Source organism: Bufo bufo, chromosome 2, assembly GCF_905171765.1.
Source record: "Bufo bufo chromosome 2, aBufBuf1.1, whole genome shotgun sequence".
Lineage (NCBI taxonomy): Eukaryota > Metazoa > Chordata > Amphibia > Anura > Bufonidae > Bufo > Bufo bufo.
The window spans coordinates 567,207,510-567,226,231 of record NC_053390.1 but is presented as its reverse complement, the minus strand read 5'-3'; the positions used below and the strand labels follow the sequence as shown (position 1 = coordinate 567,226,231).

The 18,722-nt window shown below is 42.0% G+C and overlaps 1 protein-coding gene across 2 annotated transcripts in view; it reads left to right on the top strand.

Moving 5' to 3' along the window:
• Nucleotides 1-18,722, top strand: part of UNC5C (unc-5 netrin receptor C) — a 386,735-nt gene that overhangs the window by 218,201 nt on the left and 149,812 nt on the right. The gene's annotated exons all lie outside the window — the stretch shown is intronic.

Genomic DNA, 18,722 nt, shown 5'->3' with positions numbered 1-18,722 from the left:
AAATTTAGGAAACTAACAGCATCAGTTACACTGTGCATTTAGCACATTAAGTGTCAAGTTAAGTTTCCTACATTTGTAGATAGACCGATTTGGTGTGGCTCATATTTCAGAGGAACCATAAGGCCTCATGCACACGACCGTGCTGTTTTTTTGCGGGCCGCAAACTTCGGATCCGCAAAAAAACGGAAGCCGCCCGTGTGCCTTCCGCAATTTATTATTATATTATAATTGATTATCTTTCAGCTTATGTTAGGCTGTCTTAAGGTCACTTTAGACAGGACAATTCAGCAGACGATTGTCGGAAAGAAAATGTTCCTTATTTACAATTGCCTGCTCAGAAGTGAAGGAGACCACTGCTATTACATTCAGTGATCCCCTCGTTTGTCCCCATACAGACTCGTTGTTTGCTGACAGCAAAGTCTGTTTAGCCTGCCGTCAAATGACAATTCAGGTGCCTACACAAACAGTCCATTTAACCGATGAACGAGGGTTTCTCTCGTTCCTTGTATAATCGGTGGCAGCTTTACACCAGCAGATAACTGCTAACAAGCATTCCTATGAACTCTCATTAGCGATTTTCTGGTGGATTCTTGGCCTGTGTAAAGGACCCTTTAGTTTCATGGAACTATCACCAATTATTTAAAGATAATTACTTCCCAAATTACTTCATGCCCTTCCAGAGCAGATAAGTAACTTAACTCACAAAAAAAACACATTGCAAGTAAAGGACATTGATTTGTGTCATTTAGCAGATTTTAGAATAGGCATACTGGTGGTGATAAAGTTCATCTACTCATTCTTGGCGTAAACTCTATTGATTATAAATATAATAAAAATAAAAGATTTTGGTGATAATACAGTTCAAACTTCTCACCTCCACCCACAAAGCTCTCCACAGTGCTGCACCTCCATACATCTCCTCCCTCGTCTCCGTCTACCACCCTACTCGTGCTCTCCGTTCTGTTAGCGACCTAAGATTAATAACCTCCATATTTCATACCTCTCACTCCCGTCTTCAAGACTTTTCTCGAGCTGCACATACTCTCTGGAATACTCTGTCCCAGAATACTAGGTCAATTCACAACTTCACCTTCAAACGTGCCTTAAAAACACATCTTTTCAAGCTACCTAAAATGACTTTTCCCAGACTAAACCTCTCCCCCACCAACTCCTCTGGCCTAAACTCGATCCTCTAGTAGTCCCAAACGCGAAGCAGGTCGGCCTACACCACTCCTGTCAGTTCAATAATTGCTCAATTCCTACTTATCACAATCAACTTCCCTATGTGTCACCCCCAATTCCTCATAGATTGTAAGCTCTTACGAGCAGGGCCCTGACTCCTAGTGTTCAGTTGTATATTAGCCAGTTACTTTTGTTTTGTACATGAACCCTATGAATTTGTAAAGCGCTGCGGAATATGGCGGTGCTATATAAATAAATATTATTATTAGTATTATTATTATTATTATTATTATTATAACGTACTATAACTTTAAGTGAATAAAAAAATTGAATTTAAGTACATGATATAATAAACCTTAAGCAAACTATTTCTGCTGATTTAAGTTTCTGGATAATAATCTGCTGATAAAAGTTTTATATCAACACATACATAAAAAAGAAAGATAGACACAGTAATAAATTACCTCCCAAGTTCTACATCCAGATACTAAACAGAATATATTGGGTACAATATTTGTCTCTTTAGCAGTGTAGAAGTCCTTTTACATGGGTTGATGGACAGGCAATTATCAAAAACGAACTGACCGCTCCTAATAAATGTCTGATTGTGAGCCTAAATCATTTCTAAATGGGGGCAATCCCTATGGTGATCATTACTTCCCAAATAGATTCATTGTTTGCTTGCAGCATATCCCTGTTTCCATAGGACAATCTGCTGATTTGAATCAAGTGATTTTATGCACTGCCATGTTTACACGGGGCATTTATTGGTAACGAGCATTCATATGAATGTTCATCTCTGATAATTGCTCTGATCTTTCACCCATGTAAAATGGTCCTAAATACTTCTAAATAATCTGGAATTCTGTTTCTTTCTATAGGGTGCATTTACACTCTGCCTATGAGCAGACAATTGTTGAGAAGGAAACATTCTTTCCCAACAATTGCCTGTTTATTAGGTATCCAATTTTTCTCATTTATCTGATGATCTGTGACACCTTTAGATGGACAAATTATCAGGATCAAGCGTTCGTAGAAATGTTCATTCCTGATAATTGGCCCGAACATCGACCATTTAAATCCAGCATTAGTGACACAAAATATGTCAAAACTGCAGACCATCTCAACATTTATTCTCAGAGTTAGGGTCCATTCACACGTCCGTAGTGTATTGCGGATCCGCAATACACCCGGCCGGCACCCCCATAGAACTGCCTATTCTTGTCCGCAATTGCGGACAAGAATAGGACTTGTTCTATTTTTTTCCGGACCGGAAGATCCGGAACGTGGTCCGGAAATGCGGATGCGGACAGCACACTGTGTGCTGTCCGCATCCATTCTTGCCCCATAGAGAGTGAATGGGTCCGCACCCATTCCGCAAATTGCGGACCCATTCTGCGGACGTGTGAATGGACCCTAAAGGGTATTTATCAGAGAATCAGAATTTCTTCAGATTCCATTTGGGAGAAGAGTAAAATTTCCCCATGTTTCAGTAAGCAAACTGTTTGCTTACTTTTAGGATTTTAATAAACCACAAGTGGCAAAATAAGTAAGTTTTGCTATATTATTAAAATGGTTGTCCAGGATTAGAAAAAAAATGACTGCTTTCTTTCTAAAACGGCCCTACACTTGTCCATGGGTTGTTTCTGGTATTGAAGATCAGCTCCATTAAAGTGAATAGGATTAAGCTGCAATGTTTTTCTAGAACCAGACAACCTCTCTAAGGGTATGCATTCAACTTATTTTAAACATGAAATGTCCGGGGACATTTGGATAGATTTTTATCTAATTTTTATGGCCAGCATTAACATAGCTGTAGATAATATCTATACCAACTGGCTGAGTTCAACAACTCTTGTTGCTTCTGCTACAGAGCACCATAGACATATAGTTAAATGGTAAAAGTCTTCTCTACTGCACTCACCACTAGAGGGAGCTGTAGCTGCTCAGCATGCTGGTTAGACATTACATTTAATAATAAATATATTTTACAAAAATGTTCTAAAAATGACATACATATTAAAAGGTGGTCATTATCTGGGCATCGGGGAAAGAGAATAGGAAATTGTCTCTTAAATAACCTTCCAAATAATTTATGCTCTGAGATACCTTCAAGTATGCCATATTTTAAAATGGAAAGTTAAATGTGTTCCTACTGTAAATGGATTATTTTTATTTTTTCATTTCTATACTTTGGCATTGCACAGTGTCTTTTTTGGTATGCACTGTGTCCTTCTTCCTTGACCTCTAGTATCTCCTTTGCATAAACAATCCTTGAAGCACTGTCAGTGAAATCACAGCTATGTCTTGTTGTAACAGAGTGTCCTTTTGTCCCCACATATAAGTTCTTTCATCATGGAAGCCACAGAACTCCTGTAGTGCTATGTATTATCTTACTGAAAACCCCTCCATGGCTGTATAAACAGTAGTCTGGAAGATAAAGCTTCAGCTGAGAATTTCCCATTCTGGGTTACGGATCATATTTCTGATAGCTAGCTTCAAGGTTTTTGTAGTGAGATAGTTATCATTTTATGAAGGCTTTTTTTGTTTTCATGCCAAGCTTGACTGGTGGATATCATAATTTTTCTCCAAAATTTTCCTAATGGACCTCTAACACAATTTAATGTTCTTTGGGGTAAATTACGCATAGACAACAGAATTTTTGTTTTACTGTAACTTGAAGAAACTTCAAAAGTTTCAGATAATGAATATGTTTAATGAAATGGTTCTGTGTAAAGAATAAAAATGTAGCATGATGGAGTTAATAGGTCATAAAAACATCACAGAATACGTCTCTATCAGAATAGAATTCTAACTTTCTTTTGCTAAATAGGTAGCCTATTTATTTAAAGAGCTGGTACCAGCAATGTCAACTATTTATACCTAGTCATACTGCCTGGTAAGGTCGATCCTGCTGATTAAAATTATATCAGTCTTGTGAAAACAGGTTGCTGCTTTCCCTTGAAAAAGGACTTTCGTACTGTATGCAAATGCAGGCCATAGTGCACCAAGGGGTATGGCCAGCACGGTAAAGCTGAGATGATGAGGTAGGCTAGGCCCTACCGCCCAGTGCCGGTCATTTACATAAAGAAGCCAGGTAGTTTGGATGGTTTAATAGGGTTGATCTGTTGACAGGTACTCTTTAAATCTATATTTTTTTATAGTTTAAAAATATTATTTATAGCTTTGAAACTATTTATTTGTCCTTCTGGTTCATCTAAAATTAAAATGAATGGACAATTTTAAATGTCAGAATGGACAATTTTAAATGTCCTATCATTTTGTGTCCACAGCCTCTATGCAGACATATGATTATTATTATTATTATTTATTATTAAAGTGCCATTCATTCCATAACGCTGTACATATGATAAGCGGTGCACATACATAATACAGACAATTGCACTAATCATAAACAAGACGAGTTACAGACTGGTACAGAAGGAGAGAGGGCCCTGCCCGTGAGGGCTTACAATCTACATGGTATGGGAGAAGGACACAGTAGGTGCGGGTGAAGTTGGTCGTGGGGATATAGAGGCAGCAGGGTCACTGGTTGTAGGCTTGTCTGAAGAGGTGAGTTTTCAGGTTTCTTTGGAAGGATTCCACTGTAGGTGAGAGTTTGATATGTTGGGGTAGCGAGTTCCAGAGTATGGGGGATGCACGGGAGAAATCTTGGAGGCGATTGTGGGAAGAGGTGATAAGAGGAGAGGAGAGAAGGAGGTCTTGTGAGGATCGGAGATTACGTGTGGGGGTGTATCGGGAATGTAGCTCAGAGAAAAGGGAAAGGTTGTGGACGACCTTGTGTGTATTTGTTAGTATTTTGAAGTGAATTCGCTGGGCAATGGGGAGCCAGTGAAGAGATTGGCAGAGGGGAGAGGTAGAGGAGTAACAAGGTGAGAGGTGGATTAGTCGGGCAGCAGAGCTGAGGATAGATTGGAGGGGTGCGAGAGTGCTAGATATGTCTCCATGGCTACAGACAACAAACAAACTCTGTGTAGTCAGATACAACAGTCCTACACCTTTCTATCTGTCACACTCTTCTTACTAATATCCAGTCTGTAGGTTGTCGGATCAGTACCATAGATTTGGATCATAAAAAGTATTTATGGAGCTGCATGAACAAAACTGTATATTTCATTATTACATCAAAAGGGACTTGAAACCACAGAATTAAATACATAAAATGAAATGGGAGATTCAATATTAAAAATGGGTACTACTCACAATCAAGGGTGTAGGTATAGAAGGTGCAGCGGTAGCAGTCACTACCAGGCCAGGAGCTTAAAGGGAGCCTAAAAAAACCTCTGCCACATAAGAAGACACCAGTTTAATTCAATATTTAACAAAACACATGGTGGGTGGAGGACCTGTTACGGATTTTGCACCATGGCCCAGGATCTTCCGCAGTACTACTAAAATAGTTAGCACGTCACATGACTGAATTTATTATTAAACTGTTGTTTTTTTTGCATTGTGATCAGCGGGAACCTTGGAGAGGTGGACTCCAGCCCTGGTGGATTCCCCCTTTAGCTACTGAATGACAAGAATCCCCTTTACACATATCACAGTGAGATATCATTCATCATGCCTTGGCTGCATGCATTGACAGCCTCAGCCCTGCTACATTTGTATTTACCATATAAAACTTTTCGCATACACAAATATAAAATAGCTTTCAGTTTTTTTCTCATTAATATAATATACCTTTTGCCAGGCACACCATGTCGCCAATTAACCCTATAGTTGTCAGATGCTGCATTGAACTGCGTAAGTTGTGTACGCGCCTTAATACACAAGCTGTCTACTGTACAGGGGGAATAAAACAACATCAGTATATCCCGGACAGACTGTGGGAGAACACTGCAGACATTCAGTTACTTTCCCAGTACAAACGTTCTTTTCTGGTTTTCAAAGGGAGATACTTTATTTCGTAGCTTGGGTTAATCAAAAGCCAAGTCGATATTTATGTCTTCATATAGAATAGGATGGACGCTGACACCGTGAATGAATTGCTGCATTTGTAATGTATGATGAAAGGTTTATTACTGGCTCGGGGGTACCCTATATTGAACAGACTCCAGTTTGCTCCCATTCCATGTCCTACTTTAATTAGATATTAAGATGTAAGGTGGTCAGAACAGCTTCAGGGTTAACGTGTCATGGAGAGGGAAAGTATCAAAGACTGTAGTGAAATGGAAACCCTTCTCCTTGGAGAATTGACAGTTCTCTGACCCAGCGTCATGTGTTATGGCTGCTAATGGAGCTGCTATATGGATGCGTCAAATAAATCCGCTTATTGCCACAGTTCGAGAGGACATATAGAACTTGAGACACTTCCAGCTAAAGCAAGAAAATTCTGTGGTGACATTTGACCTCATGATACATGTTGTCTTATTAGAACAAAATCGGGGTCTGTGATACTGAGAAAAAAACAACAATGATAGAAAAACCTTGAACTCATTACACATAGAATTACAGTAAAAGTGTATCAGAATAGTAAAGGTAAATCAGAATATTGCACGTTAATCCCCCCTAAGGGGACAAACAAATGACAGTAAATCAAAGGTTAAAAAAAAATTACATAAATATCATTGTTTCACCACATCCAAAAATGTCTGAAATATAAAAATATTTTAAATAAAATTCTCAAAGTTGAACATACTGTGTGCTGTCCGCATCCGTAATTCCGTTCCACGGCCCCTCAAAAAATATAGAGCATGTCCTCTTCTTGTCTGTAATCAAGAATAGACAAGAATAGGCATTTCTATATACGGCTGACCCTGTCCGTTCCGCGAAATGCAGTAACGCACGGCCAGTATCCGTGTTTTGGGGATCCACAATTTGTGGACCGCAAAACACTTATGGTTGTCTGAATGTAGCCTTTATAGTAAATCTGACAGATTTTTGAAGGCCCCTATATACTGCTCAAGCATTGGGCAGATCATCGGTAAAAAGCGTTTGCCGGAATGCCAGTGTAAAGGTTCTCCTGATTACCCGATGCACAAGTGAAATGCTCGTTCATCGGGTAGTAAGTTCATTCCTGCAGACTCCCTAAATCTTCATTTGCTGGGGACAAGCAATGGCATTATGTGGAGGTCTCCTTCAGTGACAAGCAGGTGATTGCCTGGAAGGAATGCCTCTTTCTCAACAATGGTCTGCTCAATTGAGCAGTGTAAAGGGGCTTACATATGTAAAGCTCTTAACATACGCCACTAGGTTATCAAAAGCAATTTACACCTTCCTGTTAACAATAAGGCTCTGTTCAGATCATGCTAATAAGCTTAGATTGTGTGCTGAGAGATGCTCCCAACTTACTCACTAAGCAAGTCCGTAGCATTACTTTAAGATGATGTTGGTCACTGTTGGACAAGTCTACATTGATTTGATATACTACAAAAAAGGTAAAAAGGTATTGAGTAGCATACACGATTCCTGTTTCTTTTAAATGGTATCCTATTGACATTATATCTTACTGTATGTACACTCACTAACAAAAAATAGTGCACTAAGAAGAGATTTTGGAATTCAATGAAAGTTTTTGAAAGGAGGCTCTAGTGCCCTGTTGGGCCACTTCCTGCCTGGATACAAGATGAGATACAGTTGGGCATGGAGACATATAGTTTGCATATAGTACCCTGTTGCTGAAGCTGGAATCCCAGCTGGTCCCATAAGTGCAAGATTGGCAATAAATCTGGCGACCGGGCAGGCCAAGGAAGAGTTATAATCTGGCAGAGACATTCCTGGGAAAACCTTGCTGTGTGTGGGTGGGCATCATCATTTTGACAATGAGTGTAAATATAGTGAGATACTGGAGTGCTGAGGGCCAACCAGTAAAATTCACTCTGAAGGCCCATTGTAAAGCTACATGCATACTGTATTTGCCCACATTATACAGTCTATCATATGGACATAAGCAATGTACTATATAGCATCTTACAACTCCTACACCAACTGAGCAAATAGCCCCTAATAATAATGAAAAGGTACTCGCATATATTGTAAAGCGAAAATCTTTATTAATATTAGAAGTATTAGACAAGGTGAAAACATAAGGGAGAAGGTGGCCATAAGACCCCCTCACCCCAAACCCCTGGTAGTGGAGACCACACTGGAGAAACTCAGGTTGTCAGCCCAAAAGCATTGATCTCTGTTATTTCCAGCTACATGTTTTAGTGTTATGTAGCTCTGGCATACATACTTTGGGGTGCATACCCACCATCACGCTATATTGTGACATTGGTGACCGGACCTTGTTCTGGGGTTATTTGGCCCTTACACATCGTATGTATGCAGCACATCTTCGCTCTTATATTTTCAATTGTTTCATCATGTTCTTACTGTGTTTTACTTGGGCTACATGCACATGCATTATCTGTGTATATTATTACCATTATGCTTTTGGACTGACAACCTGAGTTGCTCCAGTGTGGTCTCCACTACAAGGGGTTATTAGGGGCGTAGGAGTTGTACTATATATGTCTAGGCCCCTCTACAACTTGTTGTTGTTATATCTGAGGTATGTGTTGGTTCTAATAATATATAGCATCTTAGCCTGCCAATATTTTTGTTAGTCTAGTGTGCCACTTGTGCAGGGGATTGGGGGACTAGGGGCCCACCTTACTCATGAGCCCACCAGGGGATTCAGCTGTTCCCCTGTGGGCCAGTCCAAGCCTGGCGAGATACATTGCAAGGCTCCTTCAAAGGTACAAGTCCCTGCCACATAGGACAAATTTATGTGATCTAATGGGTATTATATCTAAAAACTGCAATTGTAGGACACGTGAAATTGTTTGCCATCACTCCATATATAATGCGCCTTCATTTTATCGATTTATATTTCTTTGTTGCCCTCTCAATGGTTAGATCTCCAAGTAAATGAGCTGTGAATGTTTTGACAAGCCTCAAAAGGATCATGACATCTTTACATCGTCATGTTCGTATTTGACTTATTTCTCAACCATTTTGGATATTGATAATTGTTAAAAGGAAAATTCTCTATAATGCTTTCCACATAGTGATTCTACACTCAGACCTCATACAACATTGACTTGGAAGTCAATAAGCTCAGCGATCAAAGGTGATTGGTTGCTCTAACAGCACCGCCAACCTGCTAATATTAATTTCACAAGGTAATGCTCAGAGTGCCTGCACTCCTGAATATGATCCAAACTATACATGTACCTCCCAGTAAACCAAACTGCACAATGCGCAATGCATCTTAATCTTCCAGAGTGATAAGCAAGCAGGCAAAGCATATAAAATTAGGTTTGCTTCAAGCTGAAGCTGAACCATCGCAGGCTGAAATCCATTTTGAGTAAATTTCCTTTATACTTGATGCATGTTTAATGGACACTGTATTTTACACTTCAAAACTGACAGTCACTCTTGTCATTTAAAAGAGAAGATAGGGTATATTTATTTTGGGGTATATTTGGAATGATAGGAAAGGTAACAGTGAATTATTATAAAGGAAAGCCTGAGAAAAACTTTTATGTAAGGCAGGGATATAAATATGTTTTATACATGTCCCACGATGGATTGGAATGATTATAACGGTATACAGTACAGACCAAAAGTTTGGACACACCTTCTCATTCAAAGAGTTTTCTTTATTTTCATGACTATGCAAATTGTAGATTCACACTGAAGGCATCAAAACTATGAATTAACACATGTGGAATTATATACATAACAAACAAGTGTGAAACCACTGAAAATATGTCATATTCTAGGTTCTTCAAAGTAGTCACCTTTTGCTTTGATTACTGCTTTGCACACTCTTGGCATTCTCTTGATGAGCTTCAAGAGGTAGTCCCCTGAAATGGTTTTTACTTCACAGGTGTGCCCTGTCAGGTTTAATAAGTGGGATTTCTTGCCTTATAAATGGGGTTGGGACCATCAGTTGTGTTGAGGAGAAGTCAGGTGGATACACAGCTGATAGTCCTACTGAATAGACTGTTAGAATTTGTATTATGGCAAGAAAAAAGCAGCTAAGTAAAGAAAAACGAGTGGCCATCATTACTTTAAGAAATGAAGGTCAGTCATTCAGCCGTAAAATTGGGCAAACTTTGAAAGTAAGGGCTATTTGACCATGAAGGAGAGTGATGGAGTGCTGCGCCAGATGACCTGGCCTCCACAGTCACCGGACCTGAACCCAATCGAGATGGTTTGGGGTGAGCTGGACCGCAGAGTGAAGGCAAAAGGGGCAACAAGTGCTAAGCATCTCTGGGAACTCCTTCAAGACTGTTGGAAGACCATTTCAGGGGACTACCTCTTGAAGCTCATCAAGAGAATGCCAAGAGTGTGCAAAGCAGTAATCAAAGCAAAAGGTGGCTACTTTGAAGAACCTAGAATATGATATATTTTCAGTTGTTTCACACAAGTTTGTTATGTATATAATTCCACATGTGTTAATTCATAGTTTTGATGCCTTCATAGTCATGAAAATAAAGAAAACTCTTTGAATGAGAAGGTGTGTCCAAACTTTTGGTCTGTACTGTATGTATTGTCCATGGCTGGATTTATTATATTACGGTTGCATACAGTCCAGTTACAGTAGGTTAGTATTTGGTGTACGACCATTGATTTTTCTTCAACGCTGAAATAGCTGAAGCAGATCTGAATCTTGTCTTCTTGTTACAGATTTATGGATTAGCTTCATTATAAAAGAATTTCTGCTTTTGAAGTGATACCATTTGCTTTAACACTACAGTCAACCAATTACATACAGTAGATGGCCAAAGAAAGGACAAATCAGAGACGTCTGCTTTTGAAGTGTTTCCCAACCAGTTTTCTCAGGAACACTAAGGTTTTTTGAGCCATGGTCAGGGGTTTACCAAAACACAGCAATGACAAAACCTGTCATTTTTACAAAAGGAAAGGCAAACTGATTTTAGCTTGTTCAAAGAAGCCTTGCAAAGATATATCTAAACTAGTGTTGATCGAGCACCAAAGTGCTCGGGTGCTCGAGTAGAACGCTTTGGGATGCTCAGGTGCTCTACCGAGCACCCGAGCACAATGGAAGTCAATGGGAGAACCCGAGCATTAAACCAGGCACCCCCTGCTCTGAAGAGGGGAGGTTGTCTGGTTCACATAAAAAGGTCAGAAATTGATGGAAGCAGTACTGAAATAGTTCGGGAACAGCATGGGGAGGATGTCTGGATGCATCTTGGACTCCCAGGTTGCTGCTGGGAATGATGTTGTCTAAATAGTATGCCAATTTTACAGACTGACAATAATACACACAAAACCGAAGATAAAATCAATTTTAGCGGAAAAATTGTTAGGAAACATTCTTTCCTATATATTTACTTGTATATAAAGTGCAAGTGCTGCCAAAAATTACAAGGAAGAGGCACTCCGATGCAACCTGTATATCACATAAAGGAGGGCCTCATACACATTGTGGTACAATTATTCAGGTAGTGGGACTCCTACACTCATAAAGCCTATGCACTAAGTGAAATGGCTGCCAAAAATTACAAGGAACCGGCACTCCAATACACCCTTTATTACACATAAAGGAGGGCATCATACACACCCGTGAAAAATTATGATTGATGGCCGGCTGGTGCCCCTTAAAAACATTAGGAGCAAGGGCCTGCTGGTGGCACTCTAAAACATTAGGGGCGAGTGCCTGCTGCTGTTCTGACCATCTAAAACATTAGGGGCGAGGGCCCGCTGCTGATCTGACCATCTAAAACATTAGTGGCAAGGGCCTGTTGCTGATCTGACCATCCAAAAAAATAGGAGTGAGGGTCTGCTGCAGAGTTGACCGTTTAAAACATTAGGGGCGAGGGCCTGCTGCCGAGTTGACCATCTAAAACATTATGGGTGAGGGCCTGCTGCTGAGCTGACCATCTAAAACATTAGGGGTGAGGGTCTGCTGCTGAGCTGATCATCTAAAACATTAGGGGTTAAGGTCTGCTGCTAAACTGACTCTCTAAAACATTAGTGGCTAGTGCCTGCTGCTGATCTGACAATCTAAAACATTATGGGCAAGTGCCTGCTGCTGAGCTGACTCTAAAACATTAGGGGTGAGTGCCTGCTGCTGAGCTGACCATCAAAAAAAATATGGTTGTGGGCCTGCTGCTGAGCTGACAATCGAAAACATTAAAGTTGAGGGCCTGCTGCTGAGCTGACCCTCTAAAACATTAGGAGCGAGGACCGCCTAATAAGCATGTTGATATGATGGAGGAGGAGGACGAGAAAAGGAATATTGAACCATATACCTTTTTGTGGTGGAAGGGGTGCATGGGAATACAGTGTATTCAATACACCATAAAAGCTACATTTAAAGTGTATTTATGTTCAGCCGCTTTCCTTTGGTGGAGTAAAGAATTCAGGGGCAATCCAGGCCTTATTCATTTTGATAAGAGTCAACCTGTCGGTATTTTCAGTTGACAGTCGGATGCGCTTATCAGTTATTATGCCCCCAGCAGCACTAAATAACCGCTCAGATAAAACGCTGGCGGCAGGGCAGGCCAGCACCTCCAAGGTGTAGAGCGCCAGTTCGTGCCACATGTCCAGCTTGGACACCCAATAGTTGTAAGGCACAGAGGGATCATTAAGGACGCTTACACGGTCTGCTACGTACTCCTTCACCAACTTTCAAAACTTTTCTTTCCTTGTGACACTAGGCCACGCTTTAGGGTGAGGGTGCAGACGGGGTGTCATGAAACTGTCCAAGGCCTTGGAGAGTGTTGCCTTGCCTCTGTTGGAACTTCTGTGTGTTCCCCTCGTCTCTCCTCCTCGGTGTCCCAAGGAACTACGTACTCTGCTGCCAGAGTTTTCAGCTAGGAATTTTTGAAGCAATTTTTCCACAAGGACCTTCTGGTATTGCACAATTTTTCTAGTCCTCTCCACCACAGGAATGAGAAATTCTCTTTGTAGCGGAGGTTGAGAAGGGTGAACAACCAGTAATCGGTGTTGGCCAAAATGCGTATAACGCGAGGGTTGCAGGAAAGACTTCGCTGTCCTCATCAGGAGGATGACTCTCAATCTCCTCATCCTCTTCCTCCTCTTCGGCCCATCCACACTGAACAGATGGAATAAACCTGCTGTGGGTACTACCCTCTGTAGCGGAGGCAACCGTCTCCTGCTCCTCCTCATCATAAACCAATTCACGCTGAGAAGACGAACGGAGGGTGGTCTGGCTATCACCCTGTGTACTGTCTTCCCCCATTTCCACCACTTCCAGATGCAAAGCGTCCTGAGCAGAGAGCATTTCAGTAGACACAGAAGTAGGATGGTTACGCTGATAATAGTGTTATCGCCGCTCACCATCTGTGTTGATTCCTCAAAGTTGCATAAAACCTCACAGAGGTCATACATCCATGCCCACTTGTCACATTGCCAGCTGTAGATGACTTTCGGAAATGAGCACACACGCGGCGCACCTTCACCAGTAGATAGGGAAAATTAGAGTAGGTTTAGAGAAACTATTGAACCAATAAGTTGAACATGTGGGCTAGACATGATATGCGTGTGAGCTTGCCGAGCTCCAAAGTCGCCACCAAGTTACGGCCATTATCAGACACAACCATGCCTGGTGGTAGGTTGAGTGGCGAGAGCAACAGCTCAGTCTGGTCCCTTATACCCTGCCACAGCTCTTCGGCGGTGTGTTGTTTGTCACCTAAACATATCAGTTCAAGCACAGTCTGTTGCCGCTTGCCCACTGCAGTGCTACACTGCTTCCAGCTACTGACTGATGGCTGACTGGTGCTGCAAGATGATAATTTAGAGGTGGAAGTGGAGGAGGAGAAGGGGGGGTTGCAGCCACTAATGTAGGTAGTGGCGGAAATCCTGCTTGAAGTAGGGCCTGCAATCCTTGGCGTCGGTAGCACCTGTGTCATCCCAGGGTACGACTCGCTCCCTGCCTCAACAACATTCACCCAGTGTGCCATCAGGGAAATGTAGCGTCCCTGGCCACAAGCACTTGTCCATGTGTCAGTCGTTAAGTGGACCTTCCCAATAACTGCGTTGGTCGGGGCACGGGTGATGTTACGGGACACATGCTGGTGTAAGGCGGGGACGGCACACCGGAAAAAATAGTGGCGGCTGGGGACTGAGTATCAAGGTACTGCCGCCACCATCAGGCTGCCGAAAACCTCAGTGTCCACAAGCCTAAATGGCAACATTTCCAGGGCCAGCAATTTGGAAAGGTGCGCATTTAGTGCTTGTGGGTGGGTGGCTGGGTATTTGCGCTTTTGTTCAAAGGCTTGGGGTATGGACATCTTTATGCTGCGCTGGGACACAGAAGTGGATGTGTTAGCTGATGGTGCTTGCGAAGGTCCAGGTGCAGAGCGGGAGGCATCCGGGCCTGCGTCTTGGACAGGGGACTGGCCAGCACGTAACACAGGGGAAGAGGAGGCAGTGGTGTGACCCGCAGACACTGATTGTGGACCCAGGCATTCGGCCCACCTATTAGGGTGCTTTGATGCCATGTGGCGGATCATGCTGGTGGTGGCCGAGGTTGCTAGTGTTCACTCCCCTGCTCATTTTGGTATGGCACAGGTTGCAAATGACAATTCTTTTATCGTCCGCACTTTCCTCAAAAAAGCGCCAGACTGCGGAACAACTAGCACTTGGCAAGGGAGATTGCCGCAAGGGGGTTCTCCGGGGAACAGTTGCGGGCTTGTTTGGTGTGGCCCGCCTTATCCCATTTTCCACCCCACTGCCTCTTCCAGCCTGTTGTGGTTCTGCGGATCCCTCCCCCTCTGTACTGCTGTCCTCGCTCGGCTGGCCACCTTAACAGGTTGGGTCAGTGATTTCATCGTCCACCACCTCCTCTTCCACTTCCTCACTCTGGTCATCCTCCTGACTTGTTGACCTAACAATAACCTCACTTATTGGCAACTGTGTTTCATCATTATCATCCACCTTGTGAAACACTAATTGCCTTTCCCCACCGTCATCTTCTTGTGACTATGGATGCTCAAGAGTTTGGGCATCAGTGCATACGATCTCCTCATGTCCCTCTTTAAGCTGGCTTGACGATAGGCCCAAATCAAAGAATGGCGATGAAAAGAGCTCCTCGGAATTGCTGAGTGTGGGAACACTTGTTTGCCAAGACTCTTTATGGTGGGAGGAAGGAGTATCAGGATGAGGATTCTGTTGACCAGACTCTTGGCTACTGAGACAGGACTTTGTGGAAGACAGGGTGGTGTTTAACCGACTGGAAGCATTATCTGCTGCAATCCAACCGACCACCTGGTCGCACTCGTGTGACGTCCAGAGTGGTGTCCTGCGCCCACTGCCCTGCAAACTGGGACATAAAGCTAGGTATCATGGATGAGTGTGTTTCTTGTGCTCTGGCAGCAGATACAGTTTCACCGCGCCCAGGGCTACGGCCTCTGCATGCACCATCTGCAGTACAGCCACACTTTCCCGTCCCTTACTGCTTGCCTTCCGCATATTAAATGGTATATATGCTTGCAAGAATGTCACATGTACAGTAGCACAGATTTTGTAAGTGTATGCGCAAATAAATTAAACTGTTACTGATATTTAGAATGTGCAAACGTTATACAGGCGATGTAGCACAAGTAATGTCGCTGCCACCAGCAGCGAAAAAATTAGACTGAATGTCACTGATATTTATGATGTGCAAACGTTATACAGGAGATGTAGTGCAGGTAATGTCGCTGCCACCAGCTGCTAATAAAAAATTACAGGGAATATCACTGATATTTATGATGTGCAAACGTTATACAGGAGATGTAGCGCAGGTAATGTCGCTGCCACCAGTAGCTAAAAAAATTTACTGAATGTCACTGATATTTAGGATGCGTAAACGTTATACAGGAGATGTAGCGCAAGTAATATAACTGTAAACTAAATTCCCTACACTATCTGTCCCTTCTACAGCACAGCTCTTCCTGACTAAGACTGGCCGAACCATGTGTCATCGGGTGCTTTATAGTACCCGATGACGCGTTCCAGCCAGCTAATTACTGTAATGCCAGTAACCAACATGGCTACTGCATTACATTGAGTGGAAGTACTTACCTGCATGATTATTGGCTGCGTAGCAGCCAACAAACGTGCGGGGAGGAGACTCGAGCATGCTCGATCATCACTAATCTAAACCAAATTATAGTACTGGACAAAAAATGTAGAATGCTTTACCTGCCCCAACACCAAGTTTCTGGATTGGCAATAAGGGTTCCTCAAGTGTGGAAATTGCTTTTATGGGATATGGTAACAAGTTCCGAATCACTGTGATATATGCATGCCATCAGAAATTCAGAACCACATACAGGTACAGTAAATGGCCAGGGCCACCACCCACATGAGGGCACATAATAAATATGTAGTGGGGCAAATTGTATGCTTTAGTGGAAGTAGTGGTAAAGTTGCAGTGAATAGTAAAAAAGGTTACAGAGACAGCCCATGAGCTGTGGAAATGAGTACAGTTGGAATTGTTAGCACTTAGTGGGGAAGATAATTAAGTATTTCGGTAAGACTCACTTGTATACCACCTTGTCCACCAAACCCTAGTCCCAGCCCATGGAAGTAGAGGTAACTTATACAAAGAGATGGAAGGTGCCAAGTCATAAGGAAATGTTTATTTTTTGGGTGGCCTTGCACTCTATAGTGGACTGGCAGCCAAATATAAAGCCAGTTTTAGACTGGGGTGTGTAGGGCCCACCAGTAAAATGTATTCTGGGGGCCCACCGTACGGATACATTCAAAAAACTACCTGCTCACACAGCAGCAAGATGCTACCAGATTATTGAATATGGGGGTCCCTGCAGCAACTTTGAGAAGGTAGATCCTGGGTAAAAGAGGATACTGACTAGCTTTCCTCTATACCTAGAAGCTATCTGATCATGTCTATAATAATAAACTGGGGAGTTTCTTTAATAATCTGTCACATTTTTCATATGAACATAGGCTGGTTGAGGTGCTGTACATTGAATATATGTATGTAGTGTGTAAGTCTACTGTGTTATGTGCCACTTGTGCAGGAGGTGGGAGACTAGGGGCCCACCTTGCTCAGGGGGATTCACCTGTACCTCTGTGGGCCAGTCCAAGCCTATATACAATAGCTTTTCTCAGTTTTTCTGGCTCTCCATGGCAGTATATCATGCTTGTACTAAATGCACATTGAGCTCTAAGTTCTTCCTCCAAGCTCTTTGACTGTTCCCCTTAAATTGTGTTGTGATTTCATAGTTTTCAGCCACATAAATAACACTGGAAGATCTGGTAAAATGATTAAACTGAGCTTTGTATGTTAGGAACCAACATTGTCTATGGACAAAGGGATAATAAACTGCAGTAGCTCGTGCCTCGCAGTGGTGGGCCTTATTTTTATTTTGTACTGGTTAGGCTAGACTACTTATGGTGCCCAAGTGTATGGATACAGTTGGATAGATAATATTAATACTGGCCAGTCGTCAGTCTAATTAAATTCTAACTATTAATATCTTTCACAAATGAGAGAAATACGATAATTAGATGAAAGGCAGTGCAAAATGAATATAGAATATATTATGACATATCTATTGCCAGTTTTGCATCTGGGAATGTGTTACCTACTAAGTGGTGGATGCAGCCAGGTCAGAAAAGAAAATCCATAAATGTAATTATTAGTAATATATTCTCACTCTCCCCAGAGAAGTATCCCATTACTTCTAATGATTTACTAAGCCTTTTACCTTTCAAGACTGCTTGATTGAATCATTTTTTCTAACAGTTTTAAAGGAAAACATTTGAACATGACAGGAATCCAACGGGTACGTAATGCAAAGAGTCAATGCCCCGACATAGGCGACAATATTAAAATAAGGCTCTGTTCACATCTGTATTCCATCAGAATTTAAATCAGGAGGAGTTTCCAATCCAATGTATGCATCCGACAGAAAGCTGTGGTGTATGCTAGTGTATGGGCATATAGTGGCATATAGTGGAATATAGGCTTCCACTGAAAAAAAAAAAAAGTATACCGTGCGATATATTTTTGGTATATATTTTTATGGAATATGATAGCCTTCTAAGTGATTTTACACCACAAAAACAAAATCATGCTGTCACATAGCAGTCCGGTGAATGCCTGAATGACAATTTTTGTATATTCCGGTCCAATTTCAGCCTATGGCTAACAGACTAGCTGCATACACAGAGCATAGGTCTGAAGTAAATGTGAACAGGCTCTAAGAGCTCATTCAAAAGTGAAAAGTCATTTAGCACATTAGGCTGATATGTGTTGTCTAATGCCCAGTTTACACAGGGGCAATTGTTCGGTCAATTATCGTGACCAAATGTTAGTATGAATGCTCGTTTCCAATAATCGGCCCATGTAAAGGTGCCACTGATCGGGTGTATTCATTGTTTATGTGGACTCCTAAATCATTTCTGGGCAGCAGATCAGCTGTGTAAACAAGGATCTGCATCCCCGAAACAATGAATCTGTATTAAGGCAAGCGATTGCAGTAGCCATCGCTGGTCCCCATACAGTGGAGGTGGTTGCAGTGTGTAAATGCAGCCCTCTTTTCCATTGACGAACAGGCATTTATCTAGAAGGTTCCAATCCAATG